We start from the raw sequence: 13,113 nt of genomic DNA on the forward strand, positions 1-13,113 counted from the left end.
GTTAGATTTTTGCATATGTTTGTAAGGAAATAAAGTGTTTTGACTATGGTTTCTGAGTTCTTTTATGATAAATTGTTCCATTGATTTCTTCAAGGCTATTGTTTTTTAATGTTGCTGGTCATGTTTCTGAATTTACTATCATGCACAATGTTTATGCATTGTTCACTGGGTTGATAATGACCAGCTCGATAGCAATTTTCTTTGCGCATTTTATGCCTTTGTTGAAGATATTTTTATATTATTTGTAGAACTATTTATAATGTAAGCAATTAGTTTTAATTTTACTGGTTCTGTAAGCCTTTCACTCAAAACATTGTGTTGTGCGGGGAATGCCTCCTTATGTGTATACACTACCTGGTTATGAAGAAGCAAAAACTGGTTACACTGCTTTTGCCACATTGGATTTATATCTAGCCTTCGTTAGCCAGATTGTGGTTGAAGGTACTTGTTATTTATCATAAATTCATTGGAATTTAATACAGTTCTTCCTAGGTTTCAAATTTTATTCCATGGAGATCACTTGCTCTCTATGATTGCACAAATAATTTTCAGTTACTGGTACTGTGTAGCTACCTGCCTGTAGATTGGTGACAATATAATCTATAGCAGTAGCACTGTTTAGAAAAGTTCTAGTACAGCTGTTGATTCTATTATACAAATTATGTAGGATTAGTTGTGAATTTTGCAACTGCTAACCTTAGTCAGTGGTGCAAACCCATGACTGGCCTGTTGGCCTGACTGCAGGTAGAATGCAGCCCTTCTTTTTGTTACGGCACTAGGAGGGAGAAGCTGGCAACCCCATCACCCAGCCACCTTTTATTCCCAGGAAAGAAACCCAATGCTCATTTGTAACAGGATGAATTGATTTGGGACCTTCCTGGAAAGACTAGAATGAGGATGAATCACCATCCGTACACAGAATTGAACGTGGGACCTACAGGCCTGAAGTCAAATGCTCTACCTGCACAACAGCCACAGCCACCTAATCTTGATTTACACACTGCGTAGTATTTTCAAAATTGCCTTAGGACCATTGTCAGGTGAATGGTAAACTTAAACACTTAAAGCATCTGCACCTGCTCACACTAGCATTCATGACGATACCTGTATTTCCAGCGGGCAAACATGTACCTGCCGCCTGAAGGTCACTTAGTGTGTCGCGGAAAAACTTTTGTCATGTAATGTGCAGGTATTCTTGTTTTGTTGCAGATGGAAGTGAAAGGCGTGAACCCCTTGTAGTTTGCTCATAGGTGTTTATAAAGATAGAAATGGCATGCAGCAAGCTGACAGATTCCTAGATTTTGGATATTTTATTTAGAAATCCAAGGCCACAAATAGAAGATACTGACAGAAGAGATTCATACCTTCCAGATGAAAGTGAAAGGGACAAATTGTGTACACACCCTTTGCAATCCTTTACTTGTTACACATCTGTGTTGACTGGGAAATGCCTCCTTATGTGTACACAATATCTGGTAAAGTGAGTAGGCCATTCTCGTGTTTCGTATTGTGAGCAATGTTCATGTCTTAATTTCTGTTTGTGATTTCAGAGTACTGCTCTAAGCAGTCTTTTTCTATTCTGGAAAGGGAACAGAACATAAGTCACCATATGTAATACCTAGTTGTTCGTGTGTCTAAGGAAAGTAAGCAAGATTCATTGGAACTATAGTAGAGTTGGGATCAGAAGATCCCTGACAGTTGCAGTGGACTGGGCATGGGAGGGGGGGGGGGGGGGAGGGTGTTCAAAACTTCCCAACCAAATGAGTGCAAGAGCGCCTTGGCGACTAAGGCTGTGAGGACTGGCTTTGTGATGCAAAAAGCACATTCCTCTCATCAACATTCCCCTCCTTTTGTTTTAATGCTCCTTTTCAATGTTTGTAGGCTCTTACAACATCATTGTACATTGATGGTCTGCCAATGAGGCAGAAATTCAACCAAAATTATGCCTTTTTGGTCCCAGAACACAGAGATCATGATTTTTTTTTCCTGAAATTGTGGATTTGAATTATTTTGGCAGATGGAGAATTGATGTGACTACTACCTTTTTGTCTCAGGCTGGTAATGAGCCACCCATGTTTGATCTCGTCATAATAGACTTCAGAAAATCCTCATCTTCCAATTCAAGCCGCTCAAGAAACTTTTCTTTGCTACTGTCCCCGTTTTTCTTGTGCTGCACTATCAGCTGTTTTGGGACTCCTCCAGTACCCTAGTGTTTCTGTGAGTGTCTCATATAAGAGAATTTTGGAGAGTTGTGGAAACATCACAGAAATTTCATCTACTTTTGATTGGCAGTCTTCATACACAGTTCACTTAATTTTTTGCACCAACACATCGGTCAAAATGGATGGTCTTCCCCTCCTCTGTACATCATGAACATTTGTTCTGCCTCCACTAGACTCACTACACCACTTAAATGCTCTCAGTCTGTTAATAACATCTTCACTGTAAACTACTTTTATCCGTAAAAAAAAAAAAATAATGAAAGACCTGAGTAGTTGTTATTCCTCCTTTGAGTAGGAATCAAATCACACCACATGACTTGCACTTCACGGGATTTCTGACCAACATCTTTCATGCAACTGGACACTATTACATGAGTTTATGTGCTACCGTGTTCCTGTGACACTTCCTCTGGTCAGGGGATCTCCCTCTACCACTTGGTGTTGGAAACCCTCAAAAAAACAAAAAGCCACAGCCTGTTGTGATCACAGTACACTTTCTTTCTGAAAATGTCTTGCATATTACTGCAAAGTGTGTTCGCTAAGTCCAGGAGCTTGGCTTGAAGGATTTTTCCATTTAAATCCTGCTATTGTTGAATTTATGAACAAAAAAAGCAAACCAGGAATGAAGATTTAGAAGGTCCGGAATGGAGTGCAGACGTCGCATTTTTAGTGGACTTGACTGCCCACAGTAACATGTTTCAAGGTGAGAAACAACTTATTTCTGATGTGATCAGGATTCATTTAAAAAGAAAATTACATTGTGTAAGGGACAAATTCTGGAAAAAAATTCCATTCATTTCTCTAAGAGCCAGCATTAAGCAAAATGCAAATTTTGAAGAATTCATCGTGGTATTCAAAGAATTACAAGGATACTTTTCCAGACATATTGAGGATACTACAAATCTTACACCTGTGTTTTTGTTTTTGAGCAAATGCAGTTGGAACTAACCCCCCCCCCCCCCCCCTCGATCTTAAAACTGTCCAGGAGTTTTACATTCTTTCTGTTGGGAACAGTTTTCACATCTCCATAATGAGGTTGCAAATGTGAAACAATATTTCCGTCAGTATATATGCATGAAAGACTTTTCTCAATTATGGAACTAAATAAGTTAAGATTACATGGCAAACCTGAATGATGAAAAGCTGCAAAATTGTCTACATCTGTCCATACGCCAACAGTTTGTACCAGACAAAATTTTGTTATGTCTTCAGCACATCAAAGGTTATTGAATAATACTGAAAATTTGTTTTATTGATAATATAATATAAATGGATAAATTAAATATCTACTTACAAAGTGGCGACAAGGTAAAACAAACACACACACACACACACACACACACACACACACACACACACACATAAGGATTTAACTTTTACAAGCTTTCACTGCCAGTGTCTTGTTCTTCTGTTGTTCTTCTGGCATAAGAGTTGAAGGGGAAGGAAGAGGATATTGTGTGTTGCCCGCATACACCCTCTGCCTATGCCCGTTCATCCTGCCAGGATGTATGGGCATAGGCAGAGGGAGTGTACAAGCAACACACAATGTCCTACTGCAGAGCATGCTGTACAACATGACAGTCACGACCTCGGTGCCTGTTTCACCACATTTACCATAAAGATTCTTCCCCCAGGCACTAGTTTCTGATAACTCCGCATTTGGGGAATAGCAATACAACATATCCTTGCTTCTCAGCACATACTTGGCCTTAATTTATGCTAATTCCTTCCATCTCAGCATTTATTCACAGTAGCTATTCCTTTCTACACTCCATTTTACACTGAAGTGCCTAAAAAACTGTAGTCTGCAGTGCCTATATAAAATAAGAAGTGTCTGGCGCAGTTGTTAGATTGGTTACTGCTACTACAATGGCAGGTTATCAAGATTTAAGTGAGTTTGAACGTGGTGTTGTAGTCAGCGCATGACCGATGGGACACAACATCTCAGAGGTAGCGATGAAGTGGGGATTTTCCTGTATGACCATTTCACGAGTGGACTGTGAATATCACAAATCTGGTAAGTCATCAAATCTCCAGCATCGCTGTGATCAGAAAAAGATCCTGCAAGAATGATACCCACAACAACTGAAGAGAATGGTCCAGTGTGACAGAAGTCAAACCCTTCTGCAGATTGCTGCAGATTTCAATGCTGGGCCAGCAGCAAGTGTCATTGTGTGAACCATTCAACGAAACATCATCGATATGGGCTTTTGAAGGCCCACTTGTGTACCTTTGAGACAGCACCACACGAAACTTTACGCCTCACAAAGCTTTGCGCCTGTCAAATCCGACATTGGACTGTTGATGGCTGGAAATATGATGCCTGGTCGGACGAGTCTCATTTCAAATTGCATCGAGCAGATGGATGTGTACAGATATGGAGACAATCTTATGAAACCATGGATCCTGGATCTCAGCAGGGGACTGTTCAAGCTGGTGGAGGTTCTGTAATATTATGGGGTGTGTGCAGTTGGAGTGATATGGGACTCGTGATACATCTAGATACAACTCTGACAGGTGACATAAGCAGGTAGCTTATGCTTAATGTGAAGTTTGTTTATTTTATTTTTTTTTCATAAACTGAACACTAAAGTTAACTTTTCTTGCATTATTAAAATGAAGTCCATGTTGTGAAAAATATCATAAAGAGCAATTTATTTGAGTGACACATTTGGATAGAATTTAGTAAATTTATGAAACAAACCATTCGTTTTCATGATTTCTTCATTCACACACATTTTTTCCATTAGTCATTTCTGTGTGAAATGATAGAATCACATTTCCATGTCTTAATTTGTCCATGTCTGTGTTCTTCCTGCTTCCAGTGCTTCATTCTGTACACATCACTCTCATCACCCATAATTAGTATGCAGTCACTTTCTTGTAGGTCCCCACACAGGTTTTCTGTTTTCAACAACATATCTAAATTTCGCACCAGGTTTTACCATGCTCTATACTCTGTAGATGTGTTATGCAGCTTTTCTGTAATTATTGTCATGTATATGAAACCACATTGTGAAAACTAATTTTTAGTGTCATTGTCATGTTAGATATTTTTCTATTTTTCATGGTTAATTTCTTTGGAATATTGTGTAGCAAGTGTCTCTTTCCACAGTTTTCTGAATCACCACACACATTACGCAAAACACTGTACCCATTTTGAATTCAGATTTCCTTGTTTATGTTTAAACCTGTCATCTTTCTGCATCTGGTACTTTTTGGTACAGGAATAGTGTCTGCCCAATTCTGTTTCACATTCTGTTTCTTTCAACTTTTCTTTCAGAGCTCTTAACTGCATGATCACAGTTCTCATGCAAAAGTATTTTTTTTTTTTTTTTTTTTTTTTTGTACTGGATCTGCAACTTTCACACTATTTACCACTTTATGAATATTGTTTTTGTTCATAGCTTTAGGCCATTTGTCTACAGAATTCTCATTTTCTTGCACTAGTTTCGATGTGCTTTGCTGCGGCATTGACTCGAAATCCTTACAAACTGCAAATTTGATGTGTGTCTCCCCAGTTTAGTAATTTTCTCCTTACTTTTTAGACAGGCTTTCTTTTTATCATCAATTTTTTTCCCACTTCATACTTTTACACTTGCTGCCATGTTATAAAAAATCCCTACCATTGTTCATGAGATTAGCCTTTACGTACAGACAGAAAAATGTGGCAGAGACTTTAATTTATAATATGCATAGATTGTATCATCCATGACTACCTTCATACTGTGTATTCATAAGCAATGGTTTTGGTTACTTTTACCATTAGCACATCTTGTGAGGAATCTTATTTAAAATGATGGTATGAATGGCTGCCTAACAGTTATCACTATTTTCTTTACTTGCCTGGTACCCCTTTCAGCATCTTATCTTAAATGTAAGTGGTGAACTGTCATCTCTGTTATACTGTACTCAAAGCTTCTCATTATAACAACAACATGGTAATGAAAAATTTGTAATTTGGAAACTGAGGATATAAGATTCATTTGACAGTGGGTAAAAGAAAAATACATTACTAAGGAAATTAAGCACACAAACTAACTCTATAGATCTGTAAAAAGAGAATATTACTTAAGTAAAACACACAACTTTCAAACCATTTACCAGCATTTCCTCCTAAGGCTCACTTCCTACATTTTCTAAAATCCAGCACTTGGGTTCTTCTTCATCAGCTTTTACTTGAGTTCCAGTTTTCTTACTGGAAGTAGTACCAGGTATTATGGTTGGGAGGAAGTGGATAAGAGAGAGGTGTAGGTACACACAATTGATCAATATGGCAAGAAAGTGCTATTTAAAGATTAAGCAAAGATAAATGAAGCTGTTGTCATACTCGTGTATCTGGAAAGTAAACATACAAAGCACAGAAAATGTTTCTTGAGTATTCTATTTTTGAACAACTTGATGTATGTTGAGTATATACCTTGGTTACTTCCCATCATCACAAAGCTTCTTGAAAGTCATTAGCATCTTTAAATACCTTTACATTGAGAGAATTCTTTGTTTTTTTGGAGGCTCACAGGCTGTTTGTAAATATGGAAGGTTTTTTGTTTGCTATTTCTTATAGTAACAACGTTTCCGTATTCGTTTGCCATTGTATCCTAGTATTTTCTCATTTTTAATATTAGCAATTGCTGCAGTGCTTAACAATGTATTTATTTTCAGAAATAAGACTTCCCATGTTTTGGACAAAGGTGTAATTTTACTGGGATTTGCTGAAGGACCGGTCTTTGTACCAGTGAAAGTGATGTTACATTGTTCTTTTGTTGTAAATTATGATGAGTACCAAAACGGCATGGGACAGATTTTACACATACTGTTTTATTTCTGTGTCGTGGTAAAAGTTATGTTGAACTGTTCCTGTATCCAGAATGTAATTACCAAGTATGAGCTTCCTCAACAGAAAGGAAATTTGATGATAATGAGAATATTAATTGGGTTAATAATGAGAATGTTAATTGTGACGGACATTAAACAGTCATAGCAAAGATGGCATTAGCATGAAGTTTTCATGTATTTATGTATTATAAGTAAAATACTTTTAAATGTACGTGACTATAGATGTAGTATAAGAACTCAAACTTCAATGTCACTTTTAGCTAGTAAACGATTTTATAAAAAGAAAGTACCTGTATATGAACTTAAGTAGCAGAAAATTTATCTTGTGAGAAACATATTGCAAAAAAAGAAAATGCAGCAGATGTATTCATTGAAAGAAATTCACACAGTTCACCATTTTTGACAGGTTGTAACATTATTGTGCAGACATCTTTATAATTTTCATTTGCTTAAAGACCTAAAAACAGACCTGAAGTGTGATCCCTCCCCTCCCCTCCCCCTTCTGTGGTGTGTATACATTCAGAAGTACCACTTTGCAAAAACATTTTTCACATATTACTGTCTTTGATACTAATCTCTCTTGCTTATTTTCACATTCACTTGCAGCACTTCAGGAAATATGATGTCAAATGTGACTAAATGTTACATTACTATTGTTTATGAAAATTTTTAAAATCAGCAACTAACCCAAAATTGTAAATATGGTATATTTGATTCCAGACCACTGATAATGTTTTAACCCAATGAAAGGAAATACTTATGTATAATAAATATGCTGTGTGAACAATTTTTAAAATACTTTAGGTAATTATATATTACCAGAATCAATCAACACCATGTCCAGGCAAATAAAAAATTTACCTATTGGTTTTTAATTATTCTATGTTGATTCAAGCTAATCAATTTATTGTGCATTGTATAATAGCAAAGTACATTTATATGTTGGTTTGATATCAATTTGTTACATCGTCATATTGTCTGTGGGAGTATAGAAATCAAACTGCTTTGCCTGATTCGAGATCATGTGAAGTTCTGTAGTAGAAACAATAAAAGATGATCCCTGCTACTTGCAGTGGGTGTAGTGTAGTTGCCTCATGTGTCTACCTCAATCACTTAACACAGTTTTGTATGTCTCTATACAATGCCTGTGTTCTCAGAGCTCTGTAGATGACTATTGCTTTGCCTGCAGCCATTTACAGTTCCGTTGAAAGCCAGCAACTGGCTGCCAGCAACTGGCTGCCAGCTGCCAGGAATCTCCTTTTGCTGACTCTGCTATAGAAACAATGACTTCAAAAATTCATAAAAGCAATCGTCCTCTAATTTTCGAGTTTCATTCCAGGAGAATGATGCTTCTGTTGCACAGAAAGTACTTACCTATGTTCCCCATCCCCAATCCATCATGGAAGAGGCTGTGAGATGTGGGAAAGTGTAACTTTGAGACCAGAAGGATTATGGGAACCAGGAAACAATGCAACTGATGTCAGTAATAAATCGGAAAATTTCCACAAACTATTCAATAAAACTTCAAATGAAACACATTCTTTAGTAAAAGAAGTAAACAAAGCTATAAATCAGAAAGCTGAGATTTTCCCTCCTGAGATCAGTGACCTGAGAGAGACCATGAAAGGCTACTATATACTCTTTAGACAGACTAAATTACAATATTTTTTAACAAAATATAAACTCCTCAGCAAAATTACAGATTCCTTGACTAACCTTAAATCTCAGAACTATGCCTGGCAAGTAGGCAGCTTCAGTTGTGTTGGTAAAACAACCTGGAAAATAATATATAAAGATTGTGGAAAACAGCAGTCTTGTAACCACAAAAGCTTTAAATTAAAGAAAATGAAGAAATAATAAATTATCTAAAATAAGTGTGTGAAAAATTCATACAGAAGTTTACTACAATTAGCAAAAAGGAAGTACAAGACTGGGCAACCAAATTGTAATGTTAGAAACACAAACCAATCTTTTTCTGTCTGTGGCATTTCTGAGAGGGACCTACTAGCAATCATTTCAAAACTTCAACCTAAAACGTCTTACAGGTGGGTGACATTTCATCTAAGCTGCTAAACGAATGCAGACGAGAACTAGTGAAGCCTCTACCATGCCTAACAAATACCTCTCTCTGCATAAAGAATTTTACGACTTCTTGAAAATCATTCATACGGGTGTATAAGAAGGGAATAAAAACTTAACATACACTACAGGCCAATGTCTTTAACTTCAGAACTTGGCAAATTACCATAGAAAGTAATATTAAATCAACTTGAGGGGTATTTCATCAAACATAATCTATTCGACACTCTAAAACATTGTTTTAGGAAAGGTATACATGAAATTTTAAAACTGGATAATGGAGACAATGTAACAGGCACTTTCCTGGATATGAGTAAAGCTTTTGATAGTGTCAATCATATATATCTGTTGTTTAAATTAGAAAAGGAACAGCCTTACAACTACTTATCTTCTATTTAAAAGACAGGGAACAGTGTGCCAAGCCAACTTCTAAGAGAAATGAACAGTTGTTACCAGCTAAATAAATTAACCTACATGATACTTCAATGTGGTGTGCCTTCAGGAGCTGTATTAGGGCCTTTTCTGTTCCTTGTGTATGTTAACAATTTAACTGAACCACAAAACTGAAAGGTTGTAAGCTGTGCTCCTGAGACATCTTTTTTCAGCTCAGCCATGTATAAAACTGTTGCCAACAGTAGTGAAATGGATTAAAATTTTCTATCAGCTTACCTTACTGCAAATACGGTACTTGGAAATAAAGAGAAGACAGTGACAATGTAGTTCATGCTTAACTATAATCAGAACATAAATGTTCTCAATTTACACCACCATTTGCACTTAGCCATACAAACAACACAAATTTTTGGCATTATTGTTGATGAAAGCCTGTGGTGGAAAGAGCTTGTAGATCACATTTGTAAGGAAATCAGTACAAATGTGTATTTATTGAAATGGTCTCAGCCTTCTTGAGCAATGGTAGCTTAAGGCAAATATATTTCAGGCTTATACAACCATCTCTTCAGTATACTTCTGAGATATGGAGTGGGGCATCATCAGCCTATACAGACAGAATTTTTAGACTAGAAAAAAAGGCAGTAAGAGTGGTAGCCGAAGTAAACAAGAGTCTTGTAGGAGATTTTCAGAAAATATTTACCATATATTGTGAGCACGTCTTGCAGGCAATCATGTTTGTGAAACTAAATCCAGAACATTATTTAACAAACAGTAATGCACATAATTATAATACATGGGAAAGGGAAAACTGAACTGAAAACAGCTAATTTAAACACCTTAATAAACTGAAGAATTTATTAATAGAGGAAAGTTGTTACTCAGTAGAAGATATCAAGTTATAAGGTCTCTTTGTAAAACCATGTGTATGGCCATTAGTTCGTGTTTCCAAGAAAAATTTGATGATTTTTTATTGTCATTCTTTATATCAATGTATGCGATTCTATTTCAAGTTGTAATGTCTCTTCGTAAAACAGTGTACATAGTCTTAAGTTTGTTTTGCAACAACAGAACGGATAATTTAAGATCTCACTCTGATGCTGTAACTTACCAAACAAGAAAGTGCAGGTAGATAGACACAATAAAAAACACACAAACACACACACACAAATTTCAAGCTTTCGCAACACAAGGTTGCTTCATTAGGAAAGAGGGAAGGAGAAGGAAAGATGAAAGGATGTGGGTTTTAAGGGAGAGGGTAAGGAGTCATTCCAATCCCGGGAGCGGAAAGACTTACCTTAGGGGGGAAAAAAGGACAGGTATACACTCGCGCGCGCGCGCACACACACACACACACACACACACACACACACACACATCCATCCGCATATACACAGACACAAGCAGACATTTGTAAAGGCAAAGAGTTTGGGCAGAGACGTCAGTCGAGTCAGAAGTACAGAGGCAAAGATGTTGTTGAAAGACAGGTGAGGTATGAGCGGCGGCAAATTGAAATTAGCGGAGATTGAGGCCTGGCGGATAGCGAGAAGAGAGGATATGCTGAAGGGCAAGTTCCCATCTCCGGAGTTCTGACAGGTTGGTGTTAGTGGGGAGTATCCAGATAACTCGGACGATGTGTGAAGCCTTCTATGTGGGAATGACCAGCAAGAAACTGTCCATTCACATGAATGGGCACAGGCAGACAGTGTTTGTTGGTAATGAGGATCACCCTGTGGCTAAACATGCGTTGGTGCACGGCCAGCACATCTTGGCGCAGTGCTACACCGTCCGGGTCATCTGGATACTTCCCACCAACACCAACCTTACCGAACTTCGGAGATGGGAACTTGCTCTTCAATATATCCTCTCTTCCCGTTATCCACCAGGCCTCAATCTCCGCTAATTTCAAGTTGCCGCCACTCATACCTCACCTGTCATTCAACAACATCTTTGCCTCTGCACTTCTGCCTCGACTGACATCTCTGCCCAAACTCTTTGTCTTTAAATATGTCTGCTTGTGTCTGTATATGTGTGGATGGATGTGTGTGTGTGTGTGTGTGTGTGTGTGTGTGTGTGTGTGTGTGTGTGTGTGTGTGTGTATATCCGTCCCTTTTTCCCCCTAAGGTAAGTCTTTCCGCTCCCAAAATTCAAGCTTTCGCAACAAACTGATGCCTCATCAGGAAAGAGGGAAGGAGAGCGAAAGACGAAAGGATGTGGGTTTTAAGGGAGAGGGTAAGGAGTCATTCCAGTCCCGGGAGCGGAAAGACTTACCTTAGGGGGAAAAAGGGACGGGTATACACTCGCGCACACACACACATATCCATCCACACATATACAGACACAAGCAGACATATTTAAAGACAAAGAGTTTGGGCAGAGATGTCAGTCGAGGCAGAAGTGCAGAGGCAAAGATGTTGAAAGACAGGTGAGGTATGAGTGGCGGCAACTTGAAATTAGCGGAGATTGAGGCCTGGTGGATAACGGGAAGAGAGGATATATTGAAGAACAAGTTCCCATCTCTGGAGTTCGGATAGGTTGGTGTTGGTGGGAAGTATCCAGATGACCCGGACGGTGTAACACTGCGCCAAGATGTGCTGGCCGTGCACCAAGGCATGTTTAGCCACAGGATATTCCTCATTACCAACAAACACTGTCTGCCTGTGCCCATTCATGCGAATGGACAGTTTGTTGCTGGTCATTCCCACATAGAATGCATCACAGTGTAGGCAGGTCAGTTGGTAGATCATGTGGGTGCTTTCACACGTGGCTCTGCCTTTGATTGTGTACACCTTCCGGGTTACAGGACTGGAGTAGGTGGTGGTGGGAGGGTGCATGGGACAAGGTTTTACACCGGGTCGGTTACAAGGGTAGGAGCCAGAGGGTAGGGAAGGTGGTTTGGGGATTTCATAGGGATGAACTAAGAGGTTACGGAGGTTAGGTGGACGGCGGAAAGACACTCTTGGTGGAGTGGGGAGGATTTCATGAAGGATGGATCTCATTTCAGGGCAGGATTTGAGGAAGTCGTATCCCTGCTGGAGAGCCACATTCAGAATCTGATCCAGTCCCGGAAAGTATCTTGTCACAAGTGGGGCACTTTTGTGGTTCTTCTGTGGGAGGTTCTGAGTTTGAGAGGATGAGGAAGTGGCTCTGGTTATTTGCTTCTGTACCAGGTCGGGAGGGTAGTTGCGGGATGCGAAAGCTGTTGTCAGGTTGTTGGTGTAATGCTTCAGGGATTCCGGACTGGAGCAGATTCATTTGCCACGAAGACCTAGGCTGTAGGGAAGGGATCGTTTGATGTGGAATGGGTGGCAGCTGTCGTAATGGAGGTACTGTTGCTTGTTGGTGGGTTTGATGTGGATGGACGTGTGAAGCTGGCCATTGGACAGGTGAAGGTCAACATCAAGGAAAGTGGCATGGGATTTGGAGTAGGACCAGGTGAATCTGATGGAACCAAAGGAGGTGAGGTTGGAGAGGAAATTCTGGAGTTCTTCTTCACTGTGAGTCCAGATCATGAAGATGTCATCAATAAATCTGTACCAAACTTTGGGTTGGCAGGCCTAGGTAACCAAGAAGGCTTCCTCTAAGC

The 13,113-nt window shown here is 38.9% G+C and overlaps 1 protein-coding gene across 2 annotated transcripts in view; it reads left to right on the forward strand.

The window, feature by feature from the left end:
- LOC126165396 (SPRY domain-containing SOCS box protein 3) overlaps window positions 1-8,136 on the forward strand; it is a 72,309-nt gene extending 64,173 nt beyond the window's left edge. For both annotated transcript variants that reach the window (XM_049920315.1, XM_049920316.1), the window contains exon 9: window positions 6,885-8,136. The gene's annotated coding sequence lies outside the window, so the exon portion shown is untranslated. The remainder of the gene's footprint in view (window positions 1-6,884) is intronic.
- Window positions 8,137-13,113: the final 4,977 nt, after the last annotated feature.

Source organism: Schistocerca cancellata, chromosome 1 (genome assembly GCF_023864275.1).
Source record: "Schistocerca cancellata isolate TAMUIC-IGC-003103 chromosome 1, iqSchCanc2.1, whole genome shotgun sequence".
Taxonomy (NCBI): Eukaryota; Metazoa; Arthropoda; class Insecta; order Orthoptera; family Acrididae; genus Schistocerca; species Schistocerca cancellata.